Source organism: Strigops habroptila, chromosome 4, assembly GCF_004027225.2.
Source record: "Strigops habroptila isolate Jane chromosome 4, bStrHab1.2.pri, whole genome shotgun sequence".
Lineage (NCBI taxonomy): Eukaryota > Metazoa > Chordata > Aves > Psittaciformes > Psittacidae > Strigops > Strigops habroptila.
In genome coordinates, this window is record NC_046358.1 from 52,313,816 (window position 1) to 52,336,010 (window position 22,195).

Here is a 22,195-nt window from a genome sequence, read left to right on the forward strand (position 1 = left end):
AAGGCTTTTCAAAGACAATTACTCCCAACTGGTTAGTTTAGGTAAAGAAGACTCAAATCAAGTATTCTTGGAATTGTTTTATTGCTTGTTTGTTCTTTGTGTTTGGGTTGGGGTTTTTTTTCCCAACCAAAAGTAAGTCAGACTTATATTATGGTTATTTGTGCAGAAATAGTTTGTGTAATGGCAAAAACAGGCTAAGAATTAAAAATACATGTATGCATTAAGACAGATGACATTAACAGTGGGTTCTTCCACATATTCTGTAAAGCATTCTAGAGAAATGATCAGTTCCATCTTCTGCAAAAGGAGTATCTACCCAAGAAAAAGGCCAAAGTTGTACTAGAAAACTTTCACCTGACATAGGCTATTGCTACTCTTTTTTTTCTTACTGTCATTATTTATTATTAATACTCTTCAAAAGGAGAAAACTTAATTCATAAGCTCCCATATGTCACAATTTGGAGTAACTTTTGAGCACTGCCTGATGAACTAGGCTTTGTCACAACACGCAGAAAGAAAGGCTGCTGCTGCTGCTGGCAGTTCAGTAATGCTAAGTGACAACGAGACTGGGAACGAATACCAACTAGAAGAATTCAAAGAAAAAGCTTGAAAACAGCTTCAGGTGCCAGACAAAGCAGTCTTGCAGAGCATATGCCAACTTCTGATGACTGCATACAATATGCAGGTCCTTGGTTTCTTAATCAAGTTATTTTCAGCAAAAGGAAATATATATATCTCTTGTCTTTATGTTACCTGCCATGACATGCAAGTTAAAATTCTTCGCTGATTATATGCACTGAAACCTAATTCAACCAGAAACAAATCTCGTCTTTTTCCAATATACTGAAGGCATTTTTAAAGCCATCAAGATACTATTAAAACCAAAAAAGTTACTTTCTATGCTGGCAACCTCTTAGAAATATAACAGTGAACTCTGCTCAAGGTATTGATCATAAGGCAGCCCTAATCAGTTTGTCTGCCCTGGCGTAGATTTTTGGCGTGTCTTATGGTGATCCCTTGGGGCCACCATTATTCATATACATGTCTCTGTACAGCCGTAATTGCTGGTACATTCTGGTAATGAATGAACTTCAGCAGCAAAGGGTATTTATCCCAGACACATGGAAAGCTTAGGAAGTATCACTGAAATGATTCTTTAATGAACGAGTTATCTGAAATCCCATGTTTTCAAATATTTCTGACCTTGGTAGGACTATTCCAAATCAGAAGATACTTTTTATGAGACGTTTTTCTGTGGGACTCCTGGACCAAATGTGCATGCAGTCTCTTGCTACCAGAGCTTGTATTTATGTACCCAAGAAGAATTTTTGACATTTTCTTCAATCTGGAGCAAGTAGACTACTAAATCAGAGAGATAAACAGGTAAAAATCTTTAGCCATACCCAGCTATATAGACTTCAGCTATCTCAAGTGTCTATCAATTCTGCGTAGCAGCAGTGTTTACTGTGAAATGCTTGTTTACTAATATTTGCAAGACTACAACAGATGTACAAAATCAGGTAGGCTACAGAGAACATTAAGAAAGGGCAGATGATAGTTTAATATACATAGAGAGAGAATTTGTTAGAAACACCACTAGCTGTTTGCTGACATGGGATTTTTTGTAGTCAAGAGGCAACATTCTCTACAGTGACAGCCTTCCCTCTCAGATTTGTGCTTTTGCCCCCTTTCATTTCTCCTGAAATCATAGCAGCTGAAGCCAGACTGTGGATTTTTACATATAGGGAGAACTGGCTGGTGAATACTGTTGCTTTTGGCAAATCTTTTGTGATTTGACTATTTGTATGTAAAATATGCTTTTTGCATTCTTGCTGTAGCATACAGAGCCAATGTTTTGAATGCTAGATGTGGACAGAAGGGATCCTGCAGAGGTCAAATTAATCTAGGGATAACTGGGGTGTTTCAATGCTTTGGGAAGCTTGGCATGTATTAAAGGGCAACATTTTAGAGTCAACTCCATACATCTCATTGATTTCTTTATGATTAAGCTTCCACAGCAGCCTTTTTCTTGCTGGCTAATACAAGAAATTTCATGGGCTGTGAGTATATATAATGCGACATACTGTACTTCTCTATGGATTGCATTTCTGTTTGCAAAAATAGATGTCTTTTAAGCATCTAAAATTCAGCCTGTGTAGTTTCATGCTTTTGTAAGAGTCTCACCTGCTTTGTTATGATTCAGCCCTGTTGAGTTGCTGTAGAAAACTGCAATCCTGACCTCAGGAATTTACTGTCTAATTTAGAATAAGATAATTCAATCAGTGATAACAAATATCGGGGGAAAATGGAGGAAGAACAATACAGGCGATATGATCAAGCAATTACAGAAGGTAAATAAAATTATTTTGATTTTAGAATTTCCCCATCAGATCTTACTACATAATATTTTGTTAATATTTTTTCCTACCTTTTCAAAGTCAGCTCTGCACAAACTGAGCAATCCTGAACTCACAAGAGTTCCAAAAGTGAATTTGAAATCTTAAATGTCTTGCATTTGTGGATTCTGTCTTGAACTATCTCCCAGGACCTGACACTGACAGCGCACAGAATGCCCACCAATTTCCTTAAGCAGTCTTAAGATGAGTAGTTACACATACCAAAGGTCCCATGAACACCAGCTACTTTTGAAAATACATGCATTGTCTATTTTATTTTTGTTCCTTCTCATATTCATACATAGAATGATCTAAAGCTCTTCCACTTCCCATTATCAGACCATTTTCAAAACTGTACAATCTCACAGTATCAAAGCACATGTTCGTTCTCTCCTTCAGCAAAGGTATCTTTCATGCTATACCCATAGAGGTCTGCAGGCATGATCCCATGAAATCACACTGCCATCAGTGCACTTCTTGTCCTCAAACAAGGAATAGCAAGCTGCCATTATGATTTCCTCTGAGCCATATGCTTGGCCATCCAAGCCAAGACTTCTTTTGCTTTTCTTGAACCTCTAAAGTGAGATAACCTCACAGTCCCAATCTCAAACTTTGAGATTTTTCATTTCTGACTTTTGTGCAAATAGAGGTTTTTACCTCAACCAGAAATTATGCTTCCAAAGTTTTGAATATAACCATGTTAGACTTCTGCAGTATGTGTTTATCAAAATAGCTGCTGGTGATACAAGCTGAGAGAGGGGAAACCCCAGGACATGCACCATATGGTGACAGGGACAGCAGCAGAAACAGCAATTACTAATTAAAACAGTTCTTCATGGTTTCAAAATGGCTTTTGCATGAAGCATTAACAACTGCTGGTTAATCCTTCCTTATGACTATTTAATTCTGAATAAACACATCTCTTTCTTAACTTTGGTTGAAGTTGGAAAAAGTTTCTTTCCTCCTTCTCCCTTTTTTAACATTTGAAATATAAGTATTATAGTAACCATGGTATCCTGATGACATAATGGTTACCATGAGAACAAAGCTGAAATAGTGTCATCAGAGCCCCTTCTCTCTACTGTCTGTTGAGTTTTATATTTAATAGAGATAGCCAAATCGCTGCCATCCAACCTGGCCAATTCTATCCTGCTTCACTTGGGTTTCAAAGCTTCTAAAAGCAAACCTGTGCTGAGCTGCTTCCTTCCACCTTAGCACAGTTAGTTTTGCTTCAGGGCAGCAGTACCACCAGCTTATAAAATAAGTCAGCATAGCAGCTAGGTAAGAGGGTAACTATGTTGCAGCAGATTCCCCTAAGACAGTCATGTCCCCAGGGCACACAGTATAGCCTTTGGCCCTGTGTAAAATGGCAGTTCTTGCTCTTTGCTTGCCAGACAAACCCGATTTTAAATCACATTTCCTTAACTGGAAGATTTCTTTGCTAGGTTAGCAAAGGGTCTCTCAATGCATGATTGTGTATGGTCCAGTCCTGCAATAATCACTGCTCAGAGTGCTTTGTACCCACAAAGGGATACACTGGCTTCAGGGGGTACTAGCTAAGTGCAGAGATGCAGCCTGTTACAGGACAAGAGAGCTGAAGCAGGCACCAGGACTCAAGACAACACTGACTCAAGTTGGACATGATTCATCTCTATGAGTGCTCCTGTGTGCTGGCAATTCAGAAACCAGTTCAGATTTTGTGTTACCACCAGTCTGATTTGCTGTGAGCACCAAGTGCTACGCTCCCCTGGGGCCAGCACATCCTATTGCTACAGGGCAAATAGGCACTGCCAAAATGCTGTACCCAGAGGGTAGCTCCAGCTCCAGATAAGCAAAAGCTATCCCCAGTTAGTTTCCTCAGAGAAGCTCCCCTTTCTTTTATTGCAAGAACCGCTGGACATGACTCACTGCAGATTGTTTGTTCATTTTGCTATATATATTTCCCAAATGCTATTTTAAGTCGCATTTCTCCCTTATGCTCCTACCAAGTTTACTGCATGAAAACAGCTCCCTAGTTTTAATTTCATATTTAACCAAAACAAATGTGGTGTGGTTCTGTTCAATTCAGTAAAGATATCTTGATTTGTATCATGCATACAGAGATAAGAAAAGTGGTCGGAGGGGAAGACATGAAGGGTACTACAAAACAAAGGGGTCAACTAAGCAGGCAGCATACAAAGCTCCATGCATTTTGCCTGTTTAACAAAATGTTTCCACATCAACCCAAGTCAGTTCCTGCAAATGGCTCACATACATTTCTTTCCTCCTCTGACCAGAATCCACTGCACAGGCTCTTCCTAAATCTTCTACCTACTACCTGACTTTTTTACCCCACTGTTTCACACAGTTCTTTCTGTTCCTTTGCCTTAACCTTACACACCTTTCTTGGAAAATCAAAATACAGAGTCATTGTCAAAGACTAACTGCAAAGATTCCCTCTAAAACCACAGAATAATTCAGGTTGGAAGGGACCTGTAGAGGTCATCTGGTCCAATTCCTACTACAAGCAGGACCAACAAGAAAGTTAAATGAGGTTGCTCAGGGCATTATCCAGCTGAGTTATGAGTACCACCAAGTATGAAGATACCACAGTCTCTCTGGGCAGCCTGTGCCAGTTGTTAATCATGCTTACTGTGATAGTCACAATTTCCTTGTATCTGAAGGCAGCTCTTGCTACAACTTAAGAGCGCATGCCTCCTGCCTCCAGTTCTTTTGCAATGCAGAGTCTGATTCTGTCTTTATTACTCACTGTTAGGTAGGTGAAGACAGCACTATGATCCTTCCCCTTGCCTCCTCTTATCCAGGTTTGGGGAAAAAAAAAAAAAGAAAAAAAGAAAGAAAAACAAACCAAACCAACCAAAATCCACCTCAAAAAACCCAAACAACAGCCAATCCTCAGCGTTTTCAACCTGTCTTTGCAGCAGTGTGCTCCAGCTCTAACCATCTTAGGGAATCCTCCACTATACTCTCTCCATTTTGTTAATCTCTCTCTTGTGAGGCTGCATCTGGTGTTACGAGTTTCCCTATACAAATACCGTACAGAGGGCAGAAATCCCTTGTCTCAACTGCTGCCTATGCTTTTTCTAATATATAACCTGGTATGCAGTTGGCCTTCACTGCTGCAAGAGCACACTGCTGATTCCGGTTCAACTTGTCATACACTGGGACTCCCACATCCTTTCCTGCAAAGCTGCTCTCTGGCCAGATGATCCCTAGCTGGTACTGTGTCACATGGGATTACCCCAATACAAAAAAATATAGGACTATACAAGACTTTGCACAAAAGCACAAAACTCTACATTTGCCTCTGAACATCACGAAGTTTCTGCCAGCCCATTCCTCAGTTTCTCAACACCCCTCTGAACTGCAGCCTCAATTTTGTTTCATTCGTGAAATGAGGGTATAGTCTGTCCCCTCATGTAGGTATTGATAAGGCTATTAAACAGCAACAGCCCCAGAGAAACATCACTAATAACCAGTCACCAGGTAAATTTTGAATTGTTGACCACTACCCTTCAAGCCCTGGGGCTCAGCCAATTTTTCTCCCATCTTGCAGCTCACCTATCATTCCATACGTCTCCAATTGTCTACACAGATGCTATAGGAAACTAAGTCAAAAGCCTTGCTAATGTCAAGGTAAACAACATATACTGTTTTCCTTTTGTTCCCTGAACTAAACTTCATCATACAAGACAACCAGACTGGACAGGTATGGTTTGTCTTTGGTAAGCCCATTTTTGATGTTCCCAGCCACCATCTTCTCTCCTTCATGTGCCTAAAAATTACTTCCAGGCAAATCTCCTTCATAACGTGCCCAGTGACTGAAGTGGAACTGACGAGCCTGCGGTAACACAAATCTTCCTGCTTGCCCTTTTTTGGAGATGGGCATCACACTTGCCTTTCTCATGTCACTGGGGACCTCCCCTCACAACCTTTGCCACAACCTTTCAAAGATAAGAAAAAGCATCTTTGTACTGACATATTTTTAGAACAGCCTTTCGTAGAAACAAACAAACAAAAACCACCAAAAAAACCCAAAACAAACAAACAAACAAAAGGATAAAGGAAAAAAGAAACAAACCCCCAGTCAAACAAAACAAAACACAACACAACTAACCCTCTATCACTGAAGGATCTGCCCTCGGTAGTTTGAGGATACTTGCACAGAGTAAGCGCACCTCCATCACTTCTTCCTTGCCTTACCTCAGGACAAGAAAGAGATGAGGAGATAACACCTGACTTTAAAGCCAAATGTAAGCTGGCCCTAATATGGTTTGGAGAAGCCTTAAGGAAATGTGGATATGTTCATTTTGTATGACTTCACATACCTGATGCAGAACTATTGAGCTGGGCTGGAAACATTTCTCTCATCAGTTTACAATGGAGCTCAACAGCTCTCTCTGCCATCTCTGGTTAGCCTTCTGGTTCTTTTATTCCACCATCTCTGTGTAAGATCTGTCCTGTTTAAAAGATGACCATAGCTGAAGTAACCAAGAGGGGGAAAAGAAATACAAAAGCCTGCCAGGTTTCACTGGTCTCTTCCCACTAGAAGCAGGATTAATCTTCTCCTTAGAATACAAAGTGAAAAAAAAGAATAAAAAGGATGCAGCCCATATGTAGCAACATGGCCAGATAAATGCAGCAGATTTGGCTAATTTGAAAGAACTGATCCATTTGGGAGCAAGGCCCAGAGGTGTTGCATTATTTATTAACTGCTACTTCGCTCCCTTCCCCCAAGACAATGCAAGTCCACTGTGACGTTTTATCTGCTATGTTGTCAATGGGACCCTCCTCTTTTTAAAAATAACAACTGAGTGGCACATGAAGCGTCAAAGCTACAGCTGAACAGCTCATCATTCTTCTGAAGGTGTCACCTTGGTGTTTGGAGAGGGTTTTCAGTGGAGAAAGCTGCTCCTACTCTCTCTGCCACAGATCCTCAAAAAAAAAAAAGAATTACTGACAATGGTGCCTGTGATTCCACAAGGCTTGCTCTTACATCCAAGAACTGGGCTGCTGTTAGGTCATAGTTGCTAGTGCAGGTCAGCTGTTTTTCTGCAGATGAAATGCTGGGAAAGGAAGCAACCTCACCAGTGCACCCCATGTAACACTTTGACCTCTGTAGGTCTATCTTGTCATAAAATTAAAACCCTCATTGACTTTTTACCTCCAGAAGGCTGATTTGCTTGTGTGAACCTGAGGTTTGAGGTTTAAAAACAAAAATAAAATACCTCTGTAGCAAAGGCAGTCCCAAAGAGCAGCCTCAAGTCACATGCCTCATCCACTAACAGGAATTTCACCAAAAGCAGCATGTCGTGAGGGCCTGACTGCTCTTTGCTGCAAGTAATTGGAAGGTCAAAAGGGAAATAAAAACCAAAGTCATTTAGAAACCAGCTGAACTAGATTTTCAATGACTTTCTGAGCCACAAAATCAAACGGACATACAGATTCACAAGGACACAAATACGGCAGTGTACGATCTTCAAATGTTACAAATTCCCAGCTGTTCCCACCTTAACCCTTACCCAGGATCCCTTACCTGGTCCAACAGCAGCCCCAGACCCAGATTAGCGTAAGTGCATGCTTCACTCTCAGCAAGATCAAGCTTTAACCCAAATTGCAGCTACAGCCTCTGCTCCACAACCATACAAGTAGATGCCTCAAAATTATTCAGTGCTGAAACACTATCTCAAACCTGGCTCATCAGCTGTGCTTCACCAACAGTTCAATCCTGATCCCTCAGCTGTAACCCTAAGCCAGCAATCTCTGCTGCCTAGCAGAAAGCTGCTGCCAGAGTCAACAGTGAAGTCCCTAGCATAGCTGGCAATAAACCCAGCTGACTGGTCACTAAATCTCTAATCTTCACCCTCTGCCTCATGTCTGGTGCTAGCCTCACCCCAATCTCACACTTAAATCCTTCCTAATTGCAGCAGCTTGTGATTTTGGCTTTCCCCACCCATCACTCCTTCTCACTGCCCTCCGCAGACTCAAGCTAGGACCTAGCCCTGCTAGAGCCTGACTGGCTGGGTGACAAACCTTAATGCCAGACTGCAGCCAGCCGAAATTCAAGCTAATCATGCCCTAATTGCTTCAGCCATATACCCAACCCTAAAGGTTGGCCCCTTCTGACATAATTTTAACAGAGTAGCTGATTGACCAATTCCAACATGCTCTCTGCAGCAAACAGTTGGCAGCTTACAGGGTACCCAAATTTTGCTATCCAAAACCAGCTGGGGCAGATTTGGGCTGTTTTTCAGAAACCAACCAACCCCAAAACCCAAATGAAACTCCCAACCCAGCGTAGAGAAGCACACAGCAGTAGCACGTGTGAGTTTAATGTCATACCTCCTGCACTTTGGTAGGCCCAAGAAGCAAAACGGTTCCTCAGAGTAAAGCAGAGAAGCCTTGCTGCCTCCCAACTATTCACTGTTCTGGCCGCATTCCCTTGCAAAGCTACTGTGCACCCCAAAGCAACAAGCAGCAGATGGCTGGTACAGTAGCTAAGAGCATTTGGGACCGAGGAGAGCCAATTCCCTGGTCCATGCAGTCTTTCTGAACTCTAAGAGGAGATCCCATCACAGGCTCATTCCAGGTTTTCATGCCACTGACTTTTGAAGGGAAGAGGATACTGAGCTAGTCCTGTAGTAACTGAGGAGTCCAGTTTTGCCTCTTACATCAAATTCTGACTCACCATGCACTGATACCAAGTCGCAATTCTCTCCTAATTGGGAAAATCACTAGGATAGTACTCACTGCCAGAATTCTGGGTCATAAAGTCATTCTCTGACTCAGAAAAAGGTTTACAACAGCTGTGGCAGTGATATGTACTGTAGGTGAGTCATGTTGAACTGCTAGCACAAACATAAGAACCTTATAAAACAAATACATAATGAACTGCATTGCCCCATCTAAAATATAATCTTACATTTGTTATTCTATAGCAAAGGACCTGACAATGTTTTATTGTGCACTCAGTTTTCAGAAATGCAAAATTTAAAAAGTAAACTTACTAAGACACTTCTCATCATATGAATCCAAAGCAGCTTTTTAAATTCAGAGGCTAAAATTCTAGCTGATATAAATTTCCTGGCAGGCATTAAATTTGTGGAGGCATACAGATTTAAAACAGCTCAGAATCTGATTCTAGATTCATGGGATGAAAACCAATGTTTATTGATTATGTAACTGCAAATGCAGATATGTCTCAAGTACAGCATGCATATAATGTCTCTAACACTATATAACAAAATATTCCATGCATATTCCGAAGTGGAACATGCCCTGTTCAATTTAAATTGTAGGAGAGATTTAGATAGATAAACACTCATGGGTTTTCCAATCAATAATTCCAGTAAATAAAATTAAGAAAATATATATGAAGTAACTCAGTGGAATTACTGACCTTCAGTGAATGGACACTGAGGTAATTTCGCTGACCTGGTAGGCCCCCATTACCTGAACATTTAATGCTTTGACTCTCCAGTAAATTAGGCTAGTAAAACTAACATCACAAATGAAACTGTATGATATTCACGCCAAAGCACTGGGAAAACCTCAGATCCCCAGCCAGAGGTTGTGAAGTATGTGTTTAACAAGTTACAACCTTTATATGGACAACTGATCTGAGGAACAAAAGGATTACAAGGCTGCCCCACAGAACCAAGTAATCACTCGAAAAAAACCCCAAAGGGGCTTAAAATAGTCTTTGAGATCCTTTCCTCCCTCCTATTTCACAACAAGAGTTCTAGTTCAGATACCAGGTGCTGGGGTTTTAGCAGGACAAAATGGGTTGCCTTTGGTCAAGCAAAGTAGGTTTATGGGAGATGAGGAATCAGCCATGTTGCCTACATATAAGGCCACAGTCATAGCTCTGGTTCTAGAAGGCAACAACCTTCCACCTTCTGACCTAAGTTTTTTCACCCAAACTTCAGCTGATGGGGGGCAGACTCTTCATCTGCTTGAACACATAGTCAACCATGCTAGCTAATGCATTTGCACCAAGCCACAGGGACCCATGTGCTCTAGCCACTGTTCAGATGCAGGCCCAGGAACGTGGGGACTGAATCAGAGAATGGTTTGGGTTGAAAAGGACCTTAAGATCATCTAGTTCCAACCCCCCTGCCATGGGCAGGGACACCTTCCACTAGACCAGGTTGCTCAAGGCCCCATCCAACCTGGCATTGAACACAGCCAGAAATGGAGCATTCACAACTTCCTTGGGCATCCTAAATGGTAGGAACAAACCCCTGAGGAGGGACAACTGCGTCTTAAAATGGCCTCTCAGCCCCCTCTGAGGAGGGAGACAGGAGGCAGCCGCTGGCAGCCTGCCGCAGCCGGTCCTGAGCCCTCAGGAAGCGGCAGCAGCCCACAGGCGAGGCTGGGAGCACGGCCGCCCCGCCGCAGCGCTGCCTGCGGCACGCCGCCCTACCCACCCGGGCCTACCGGCGGAGCCCACCGCCCCCATGGGGCCTCGCTGCGGCGCTCCGGGGGGCGGGGGCCGCCTTCCCTCCGGCCGCCGCTGAGCGCTCCCGCTCGCCGCCTGTTTCATTCATGCTTTCTCCTTCGCCATCTCCCTCTCCGACTGAGGGGAAACGGGAGCGCGCGTGGGCGGCCGCTGGAAGGCTCCCTGTCAGTCAAACGGCCGAGCTGAAAAGAAGGCGAGCGAGGGAGAGGGAGGGAGAACAGCCTTCCCGGGGGCGGGGGTGGCTGTTGTCGCTGCCGATGCCAGCCTCGCAGCCCTTCCCGGGGGCATCCGCAGAGACGGGGTGCGGGGAAGGCGGGAGCGGGTTTGCACCACACACCTTCCCGCCACTGCGGGGGGAGCACAGTGGCGGCTCTCCTCTTGCTAGCTCATCACCTGTCCCCCCTCCACCACACACCCCCACTCGACGGCGGCGGGCACTCCGTCTGGCGGGAGCGCTGAGCGGGAGGGGTCGCTGCCTCCGGTGAAGGGGAGGCAGGGCGCTGTGGTGGTCAGCCGGGGGCTGCGGAGGAGAAGGATCGCCTGCCCCCGCCGCTCGCCGGAGGGCGACCCCGGTGTGTGTCAGTGGCGGGGGGATACGTGGGGTGGCAGGTCGCGCTCGGCTCTCCCCGGGGCTGTGGAACTTCCTCACAGGCTGAGGGGCGCTTCGTGGTCCCGGGTACCGACCAGCAGGGGGTGCAAGGTGTGCGAGGGGAGGTTTGCGGAGAGGCTCGGGGCAAGTTGTAACGGTTTCAACGGTCGTAGCGGTTTCGGGGGGGGAGGACGGCCAGCCGGCGCGCGCGCCCCGCAGAGGGCTGAGGTGGGCAGGGCGCTCAGTAGCGGGGAGGGGAGGAAAGGGTGCGGGAGGCAGCGGGCGGCGGGCGTGGGGGCGCCGGTGCAGTGCGCGGCAGGGCTGGGGGCTCGGCGGGGGAGAGGCGCGGCGTGTATGGCCCCGCTGCCCCCCCGCAGCGGGCGGTGCTGCCTTTGTGCTCCCTCCGCACCTGAGTGCGGGGCGGGGAGGGACGGCGCAGGTGGGGGCGGGCACGGGAGGCGGCGGCGGCGGCGGCGGATGATGATCCCCGGAGCCAGGGAGGTGAGGTAAGGCAAGGCTGTGCTGTGCTGCAGCGGCCGCTCCCAGGGCTGCGGGGGGCGGCTGCACACCTCGGGCTGTGCCTTAGGCCGGTGGCGGGCAGGGCAGGTCCCTTGCTTGGCTTTCCCTGCGTCCGCTTCCCATCGCGTCCCGCTGCACAGAGAGGCATGCAACAGCGGCAGCCCGGTCCCCTGGGGAAGGACGATGCTCGGAGGTGGGCAAGCCGCAGTAGCCTGGCCGATGCGCGGAGGGGCTGCTGGGCGAGGGGCTGGGGCGGGGGAAGCCGGCGGTGGTGCTCCTGGAGCTGCGGGGAGCGCTGAGCCCGTCTCCGCCCGCTCCCCTCCCGTCCCTGCCCCCGGCAGCCGCTCGCCGGGCCCGGGGCGGGGGGCGGCGTGCACAAGGTTGGGCGCTCGCAGTATGAATGTTCATGTTTTCCCCCGCCGAAGAACACGCCAAGACACGCGAAGCAGATGCTGGTGTATGCGCTTAGCGGATTTCGGCTGGGAAGGACAGGGGGATTTGGGGGAGGCTGCCTTCTGACCGCTATAGTCAGTAGTTAACTACTGGCTGCAGTTAAAATTTTAGCAGCAACAGCTTTCGGTTGCTTTTCGGGAATATTGCTGCCTTTGAGCTGATGTGACAGGCAGCCGTGGTGCACTGCCACTTTCTACTAGGTGGCAGTGCTGAGATCAGGATAGTTGGCGTTGTAGGTAATAGTGTTGGGAAGCTGGAGACTTGAGTGCAGCTGGATTTTGGTGGAGTTCTGGGTGGAACAGCAGAGGCTTCACATATGCCCTGTTGAGCTTATTTGCAATTTTATTTTTGTTTTTCAAACTTTACATAAGATTATCTTGTTACGCAGTTACGTTCTAGTGAGAATGTGATTTTTACATGATATTTTGAAAAGAAAAATAGATTTAGTAGGTTAAGCCTTTGTATTACAGCATTATTTACAAAGTTTCTGGGGTTTGGATCCAGCTCCACAGGCTACCTACTACCTGATTGGCAAAGATTTACAGATGAGGATCAAATTCTGTTGCTTGTGTGAGAGCAATAACTGATGAGAAAGAAGTGTGGCTGCATTGGCCTCTTTATTTCATGAGTGTTGTATATAGTGAGGAAGCAGGTTTTTTGTTTGAGTTTGATTATAGTGTTTTGTTAGACAGTTTGAGTGAACTCTTTTGTTTAAATAATTAATGGATCAAGTTCAAATCTTGGTTAGACCCAGAGCTCACACAGACTTCAGCAGAAGTTGTGAGGTACATGACAGAGTGCTGAATTTTACTGTATGGAATATCTGAAGTAAAAAAAAAAATTCTCTCTGCTTGCCCTATGCTTGTTTTGCAATTTTTTCCCTTTGGAGTAGCAGAATGTAGTGCTTTTGTCAATGTTTTCATTGCTATATTTGAATTAGGGTTGTATATCCAAAGCCAAGGATTGTTCAGGGACTCAAAATGCATTCATTGAGAGAAAGTTTAGCCTATTGGTTTGAGTGTGAATAAGGTGGACACCATAACTCTCATTTTAGATTTGCATATAATGAGTCCCAACATTTTCAGTAGGTATGTTCAGGAAAGTAAGCACGTGTTCATTTGTTTAATTCATTTTGTTGTAATTGAATAGGCTTTATTCTTTGTAATATTTCATTGATGGTTTTGTTGTTTGGATTTTTAGGGTTCTTGTTGTTTTTTCTTTTTACTCCTCATTTTGCATTATCCTTGTGGTTTAAGGGCTAAGCTTTAGAGTGTTTGTCACTCCACTGGAGACAGAGTTGCCACCTGAATGTTGTGCATGTAAAACAAGAGTCTTTAAATAGCAAGACCATTAGTTTAGTAACAATTTAATATATAAATGGTAGAATACACAAGAAGAATGCAAATCTCGATGATTATAGCATGCATCTTTGGATATTAGTATTGATAAAGTACAAAGCACAAAAGCAAACACATACATTCAGCTTTTAAGGACCTAAACTGTTTTGAAATTAAAGAGCTGTTTTCTATTACGCAGCTTATGCTTAAAAAGGGAGAGGGGGCCCCTAGAAAAGTTATCTGTGAACATTTATTTTGTTTTATGGATCTCAAAATCCATGTAGCAGGATGCTTTCCAGTATCTGCTTTCTCAGTATTTGTAAAGGCAGATGTTGCTGCAGAAGGAGCAATTACACTGATTTGCAGCACGGGGTGGGGGTGGGGGGAGGAATCGTTCTAACTTTCTGCTTCTTCCTGAAAAGATCAGCCATTTAGCTGTTTTGGGCTTGGGAGAGAGATGAGATAGGGAAGTTAATGTACAAATTAGGAAATTTCTGTTTTGAAAATGAGTAAATTTGCCTATGAGTTTACTTTAAAGAATGCCACTTGCTTGGCTTTACCTCCCAATTGTCCACAAACAAACCCTCATCAGAAGCAGGTTTTGTTGGTTGTTAGTTGCTTCACCAGATCACTCTGTTATGTGGGATGTTAAGTCAAAAGGCAGAAAGAGGCAGTGAAGACTACAGCCCTGTCGGCTTTTGCAGGGGAGGCTTTCTGAATTGTAGCTTTTTAAAAGGTGCTTGATAAAGTCCCATCTTCACTAAAATAACTGAGAATTTTGCTATTGGAGTTCTCTTTCAGTTTGCTTCTTAGCCTGTGTGAACCACAGCAAAGTGTGACTGATGGGACCCAAGATTTAACCTGCGACAGGGCATGGGTTCTTGGTTTAAGCTGACACTTCAAAGAGTTTATTTTTAGTTTTCAGATATAAAGAGTTCCTACTTTAGAGGATATTTGAGACTCCCTGCCAAAAAACCCCAACAAAACCAAACACGTAAGTGAAAGTTAAGAACTGAAGAGCTGATTTGTACTAAAGCATCTTTAGCAGAATAAGGCCAGATGAGATGCAGAGTATGTGTATGCCGTATGTATGTGTGCTACCACATAGCGAGCGAGCTATGAGAAAGGCAAGAGTCTTGGATGTCTGTGGAAGGTGGCAGATTTTTTTATCTCACTATGGGGCTCAGGCACAGTAACTCTTTTTTGGCTCTTTTCAGACTCCTCCCTTAATGGTATGGAACCAACTTGACCTGTGATCTTGAGCGGCATTTTAAAGAGCTAGTATGTAATAATTTGCACGTTAGAAGTCAGAATTGATCTCCTGTGTTCTAAGACTCCTGATTTGTGACCAGCTAGAATTACAGTAAGTGATACTGTATGTTCTTGGTTTGTATCTTTTTTCCTTTTAGTCCTTTCTTGCTTAGAGTTCTGCTGGATGTAACCTGACTTTTAACCTGTTCAGGGCAGGAGCAGTCTTTCATAATTTGTTTCAGTGCGGCTCAAATCCTTTTTTGCATGTCTAAGAGATGGTTGAAATGAAAAGTAACAGACTGACCCTGGTTTAAGATCAAGGGTAGCTGCCCAAAATATTTAGTATTTTTAAGAGGCGGACCTCTAGCACAAAAAAATTGTTTCTTGTTTTCTTTGTGATTTGGTATCATAACTGCTTTCATTCTGTGTTTTACTGCTGTGCTTATGGGTATAACAGCTAGATAGTGCAACCTGCATTTTTATAGCAATGCTGACCTGTGGACACAATAGCATGTGTCAATGGGAACTCTTGTTTTTGACACAAGCTCATCCTTCAAGTCTAAGCAACTCACTTAAGTTACGGAGAGTCTCTCTTATCTATTGTCAGATAAACGCCTTCAGAGTAGCCTTGTCAATTATTGCAGTATAATAAAGCTATTTAGACCATCTTTTCTAAAAGAATTGAATAAATTATGCTAGGCTCAAATAGTAATGAGTGCAAGAGTGACAACAGTATGTAATATCTTCTATGTGCATGAATTTGTTCAGGATGATAGCTATCTTCGTAATCCTGTGTGCGCAAACTTGGTGCTTCCAGGTGTGCCAGATGTTGAGACAGATTTTCAAAGTTTCAATAAAAAGTTACTAATAGCTGCAGTGTGCAGAGCCTGCTTGCTAGTTTTGCACTCTGTCACACAGCTAACATGTCACTATCCAAACTGATGTCTGTCTGCATATACCACTTCATTAAACAGCATAACCTATGACACAGCTGGTCTTAATTATACTGGGTTTTTTAAATCATTCAAATGTTGCAATTCATATATCACTAGAATTGTTCTATCGCTCGTTTGTCCACAGGTCATGTTTCATTAAAAGTGCTGATGAGCACCCAGGACTCTGAAGACAGCAGTTTTGTGCAAGATAAGAATGTTTCTTAAAGAAGCTGATGGAGGATAGAGCTCAAGAGTTCCTGGCAGACACTGACAGCATAAGATGGCACCATAGTCTAGTCTGAAATTGTAAGTCTTAAGAAGGACGAGATGTCCTTGACTTTACAAGAAGTTATTGAACTGATGAAACTTAATAGTGGGCCAGAGTCTGCTTTCAGGACCTGTGCAGATGTGTTTGTTTCTGTTCAGTTGCACTAATGTGACCGTGGAGCAATTATTTTTTCTCTACATGTGAGTGTGAATTTAATCCCTCTACATTAGAGGAAGTAGTTCTATTTACCCTGGTGAACCATGAGATCTGCACCCATCATTCTTGAGCTACTTGTTTCCAGAACTGCTAGGAGATCTAGGAAATGGTAGTGTAAACTCACAGCATGACTGAAACCAGTGGTTACAAAGGAATCTTTATTTTGAAAGCTGTGTGTTCTGAAGATCTCAGTTCATTTGCAGAAGGCTCTTTGAAACCTGAACCTGACAAAGTTCATGAAATCACTGATGGCATGAAATAGGCAAAATATTTCATATCAATGATGTCTATATCCTTGCAAAGTCTTTTTGACCGCTGAGGCTTTTTGCAATATAGGGTCCTGTCAATAGTAAACAGGATACAAGTCAGGAGACTAGGATGCTAACATTGCGTTGTAAGTGTTATGTCTTGAATACATTACACAGTTGTAACTCCAATATTAAATACAAAAATAACACTGCTTGGTAGATACAAGATTGATAACTGCTCCTGCAGGAGGGGGGGAGGTAATCAATGTTAGTGGATATTTTAGTGGACAAGTCCAGCAGACTTAGATTTTCCATTTCAAAAAGTGAAAGAATCTCCAACTTCCATTTCATTTCACCTTCATTACAGAGTTCCTGTAAGAAACACTAAATGCGGAAAGTGAAGCATTTTTTTACTTGTAAGTAGGCAGTGATCAAATCCTGTCTTTCGTTCCTCTGTGACCCTGAGAGATGCAGGAGACGGATGTATTTTGTTGGGAAACGGAAGGCTAATTTCCATATGGAAATTTGCTAACATTAGTGTACCAAGCTTATTTTCCACACATGCACACCTTTTACAGAAGCAGACTATGTACATGGAAATGTATATGCCTAAATATTCAGAATGGCTGTTCTGGTAGGTAGTCCTGTGTAGACAGACTCTTAGATGTAAATTACTATCGCAGAAGTTCATGAAATCACATCTAAACTTAAAGGGGAATAAAACGAAAAAGGAGCCCAATAACAATGGAAGTTGAAGTGTAACAAAAGCACAAAGATCTTCAAAGTACACGTGCTTTGGTAAAAATGTGTATTTTCATCTGTGAACTCAATATGAAAAGTCAAGGTTAAATATCCTCTTAAGATATCCGCTCCTTTGTTCCATATCTATAGTGAACAGAACACTTCTATTTAGAAGAATGTTTTCTGTTTACAGTCATAGCTGTTTATTCAGGTAACAGTGCATCTTGTATTACTAGTGCAGCAGAGAAGTGACTCTGTGACATTCATTACTTCTTGAAATATATGTTTACTGAAATAAGAATTAGAACTAGAAATAACAGTCTCCCTAGATCCTGAGAGTTGTGTGTGTCTGGAGATGCATATACCCTTTATTCAAATGCAAGGGGTACAGGTAAAGATACCTTGTGTTATGTGTCATTAAAAATTATATGTTGAAAGTGGGTGTAGAATAGCACTAGTCTGTAAACTTAAGTCAGTAAAGTATAAAATTGCTTGAAATAAATGGCAGAGGAGCAGTCATGGGACAGCGGGGGCTGTTGATGCATGCAAAGCAATAAACGGGATGTGTGAAGGAAATAGTCTTTTAAAACAGTAAATTATTTGTAGAAATTTTGGTTAAAATTGATAACTTTTAAATTTTCATTGTAGTACACAAGTCGTAAGTTATGTTTTTAATGTCAAGCTCCTAAGTATTTGACGGTGGAGTATTTGCACTGTGGGACCATGTCAGCCTATGAAATCATTGCGAATTAGTCTCAAAAGAAGTATTGCAACAAATTCAGTGTTGTCCTGTGACTTAAAACATGTTCTAAAATTGTGATTGAACTTAAATTTAAATTGAAAATCTTTTAGAAAATAATATTTTTAATTGAGGTGGAGGAGAGATAATTTGGAATGTTCTGATTACCTTCAGTTAGTCTATATTTCTTTTGGGGTCTTTTTTTTTTTTTTTTTTCATATCCTACCTATATTGTTTCTAACATTTGTAGAAGCAGAAACTTGAAACTTTCGTATCTTTAAAACAGGACCATTTGTAAATACTAATATTAGGTTTGTGCATACCTCCTTTCATACTGAAACTACAGCATACAACTTACATTACTGTTTAATGTATAGTTTAATTCTCTTCTGACTTCACTTCTTAGCAGAGGTGATCTAGATGAATTTAGATGATGAATTCATTTGGATGAATGTAGATGTCACTTTCAAAATGAGGTTGTATCTCATTTTTTCCTGAATTCCACGCCCCAGAAAGTAGCAATCCTTGTGCTTTCTACCCCGAGATAAACATTTCCTTTTCCCCTGTAGGTTGTTGCTACTCCCATTCAGTGGGAAGACATATTCAGTTTGTAACACCAGCAATATCATGAGCCTCTAATCTTATCTCAGTTTGCTAGGAAATACAAATGCTAGTATTTTGTAAAGGTGCGTAGAGCTTTTTCAAATATCCTTTAATAACCAAAACTACTAAAAAAAGCTCAGAATTTTGTAAGGTGACGGTATTCTGAACTATGTCTATCAGGTGCTATAAATAATAGTTTTCATAACAGATTACAGTCTGTAAAAGCAGGTCATTTCAATTGCTATGTTCTTTCTCTTCCTGCTGCTTCAATGGCAGGAGATTTTTAGCAACCAACAGCATTGCAGACTGTTTTAGGGTGCAGTTGAATACTTTATGGAGGTGGGATAAGGGAAAGACTCTAATGGAGTATAGCAAGCTTTGGATCCTTTTGCAAGGCAGGATTCAAAAAACTGAGGTGTGCTAAACCAACAGAAATTAGCCCTTTTTTGTTTGGTGGGTTTTTGGGTTTTTTGATTAGTTTGGTTTGGGTTTCTGTTTGTTTGTTTTTGGTTTTTTTTTGGTATGGTTTGGTGGTGTTTTTTTTTTTTTTTTTTTGTAGCCCCATTCCTACCTCCTACCAGCTTGCCAGGATCAGAGTTTTACTTCATGTGTGTAGAATGACTGTTGTAAGTGGGAGAGAGGAGTTGAAAAGTTTCTTCTTTAGCTGGGAAAAATACAGGGGAACAGAACAGCCGATTGAACCTGCTCACTGATCCCAGCTCAGCTTCAAAAATTGGGTTCTCGTAAGCAGTGTGTGGGTTGTAGGTTGGCAGTTGTCATGTGCAGCTGGGGTGACAGCATGCAAACACCACAAGTTTTTCCACACAGCCACTCTGGAGACCTATTCTTACAATTCTACTACTAAGTAGCTACTTACTCAGAAGGCAAGCAGCTGGATCTCCTTGGATGCATTCCATGTGTTTCTCAATCAGTAATGAAATTTTGCATCTCAGCAGTGTCTTGGACTTGACCAAACTTTGGGTATTTAAAATTCAGGCATATACTCCCATAAAATAATACGGAAGACAGTCTATTGCAGGCCTGCTAATGGCAGTGAGAAAGAATCTTTATGGGCTTGAAGTTTCATTTTTCTCTACTCTTGCAAGATTTAGGTCATGCTGTTTAGGTCAGGACACTTAGAAGCAACCTAGGCATGTTGATTCGCCCTCTCTAAGACAGTACTTGTTTTGCAGGAGATGTTATTTGAAGCGTTCCCTTGGGTATATGATACCACTTTTGAATTTTCTGTCAGCTCACTGAATTACACTTGCCTGTTTGGTTTGTTTTTTTGTTCTTGGTTTGTCATGGGTTTTTTTTGGGGGGGGATGGTGGTGGTGGGTTTTTTGTTTGTTTGGAGGGCAGGTTTTGTTTGGTTCATTTGGGGTTTTTTTGTGTTGGGTTTTTGTTTTGGTTTTGTTGTTTGTGTTGTTTATTTTATTACAGGTAAATAAAATATGCTTCATATTTTTTCTAGCATCATCCAGAGATTCTGGAAAAGGGAATCCATTTTATTCATCACACTGTACATTTTTTCTGATGGTTCCACAGAGCACTTGTTACTTCTAGAAACAAAGACTTGCTGCTTCCTTCCTGTACCTTGACTTGTTGACTATGGCTAGATTTGTTTATTTTCTTTTCCAGAACATCTTCCATTTGGTGCTCCAACAGCATCTGTTCCCTTATTTTCAGTAACAGTGCATATTACCAGCCTGGGGCTTGGCTGTAGCTGTCGTCTTTTGCATCAGAGCCTCCCTTGCCAGTACAGATTACTGACACCATTCCATTACAATGACCAAAGCATTTGCTCCTTAAGATTGAGAATAGCAAGACAGGGAGGTGGAATAATTTAAGTAGTTGGCTTGTTTCAGTCCTCTTCTAAACATGGAAATCTGAGCCTGCAAACATTCATAAGATGAAACATTGGCACAGGCATGATCATTTCTGTGAAACTGCAGATGTGACTACTTTGTTATGAAACTGTTGGGAGCTTCATGAATTATTGTAGCAAATCCTGTGACTAAAAAGCATGTAATAGCTATTTTATTCTGCTGGTGATTGTTTCTACGTTTCAGAGCCCATTTAGAATGCCCACATAATTAAAATAGTTAACATTTTCTTTTAAATTAGAGGGGGACTTCTGACATACTTACATGATGCCTAACATACTGAAATACATAAGGAGTTGAGTGCCCAGATGCTGTATTTTAGCCCTTTATTTATTGTTTTAAACATGTTTCAGACCCTAAGTGCTCTGTTCTTTGAGGTAAATTACTGCAAGCATATGTAACATTCTCAATGCTATGTGTATTTTATAACATCTCTGGTTTCTGAATTATGTATTTTTTCCCTGAAATTGGCACTTCCATTTTTTTAACTTTTATCTCTTTTGAGCTTTGAGCATCATTTACAACAGTGTATGTCCTGAAATTTTGGGGGAAAAATATGGCCTATGTCCCTTTGAATTGTGTATGTTCTCTGGCACTCTGACCCATTAGAATCCTGATTGGAAACACTGTAGATCTTGATACTGAATTTAGTTTTGGCTCTTTGTCATGGTTCTTCATGTTGCCAGTGGGTAGCAGATCACGAATGGAGATACAATGCTCTATAATTTTGTAGTGATGCTAGGTCATATCACAGAACCCTAGAATGGTTTGGGTTGGAAGGGACCTTAAAGCTTATCTAGTTCCAATCCCCTGCCACAGGCAGCGACACCTTCCACTAGACCAGGTTGCTCAAAGCCCCATCCAACCTGGCCTTGAACACTTCCACTGCCACAGCTTCTCAAGGCAACCTGTGCCAGTGCCTCATGACCCTCATGGTAAAGAACTTCCTAACATCTAAATCTACCCTCTTTTGTTTAAAGCCATTACCCCTTGTCCTGTCACTACATGCCCTTGTAAAAAGTTTTATCTGCAGTGTATTGTGTGCAGCCTGAAACATCAGTTTTCAGGCTCTGAAACATCAGTTTTCAGACTCTGTTATGCTTAAGTGGATTAGATTACGTTATATTAGTTTACATTAGATGAAATTGAGAAGCATTGCTTCATGTTAGTTGTGGGCATGACTTTAGTGGTACATAAAGAGATTTTTAAGCCAAAAAATTATGCCGGTGGCAAGATGCTGATTCAGGCATGGTGTTGGTTTCTCTGTTTGGACAGAGGAAACCATTACCTTTGTATGAAGGATTTAGAAAAAGTTTCTGCTTGGCAAGCTTGCTTAAAAGTCAGGTCCTGCTAATACTGTTTCTGGCTTTACTGTGTTCTGTCACAGCTTAGTGGCATTTATCTGGTGCCCTGGGATTTGTAAAGCTGTGCCTATGAGATTGCTGATTATGCTGGGAAGAGAAGGCAGTCCAAGGCTAGCTGGAATATGAAATAGTTTCTGTGGTCATTTGGGAATTTGCTTTATTAAGCCATCCTACTTACTCCCTTGGTTG

At 42.5% G+C, this 22,195-nt stretch overlaps 1 protein-coding gene and 1 long non-coding RNA gene across 8 annotated transcripts in view; one reads left to right on the forward strand and one right to left on the reverse strand.

The window, feature by feature from the left end:
* Nucleotides 1-8,205, reverse strand: part of LOC115606586 — a 45,626-nt gene extending 37,421 nt beyond the window's left edge. Inside the window, exons 1-2 of the long non-coding RNA XR_003990936.1 lie at nt 7,933-8,205; nt 6,725-6,856 (exon numbers count right to left, since the gene is read on the reverse strand). This is a non-coding gene — a long non-coding RNA (uncharacterized LOC115606586). The remainder of the gene's footprint in view (nt 1-6,724; nt 6,857-7,932) is intronic.
* Nucleotides 8,206-11,149: 2,944 nt separating this feature from the next.
* The window catches only part of PTPN5 (protein tyrosine phosphatase non-receptor type 5), an 83,213-nt gene continuing 72,167 nt past the window's right edge, over nt 11,150-22,195 (forward strand). Inside the window, exons 1-3 of one of the 7 annotated variants that reach the window (XM_030483419.1) lie at nt 11,150-11,429; nt 14,973-15,118; nt 16,087-16,247. The gene's annotated coding sequence lies outside the window, so the exon portion shown is untranslated. Of the gene's footprint in view, nt 11,558-11,745; nt 12,159-14,517; nt 14,750-14,972; nt 15,119-16,086; nt 16,248-22,195 lie in introns of those variants that run through there. The other 6 variants (XM_030483422.1, XM_030483423.1, XM_030483424.1 and 3 more) reach the window with 6 other exon arrangements.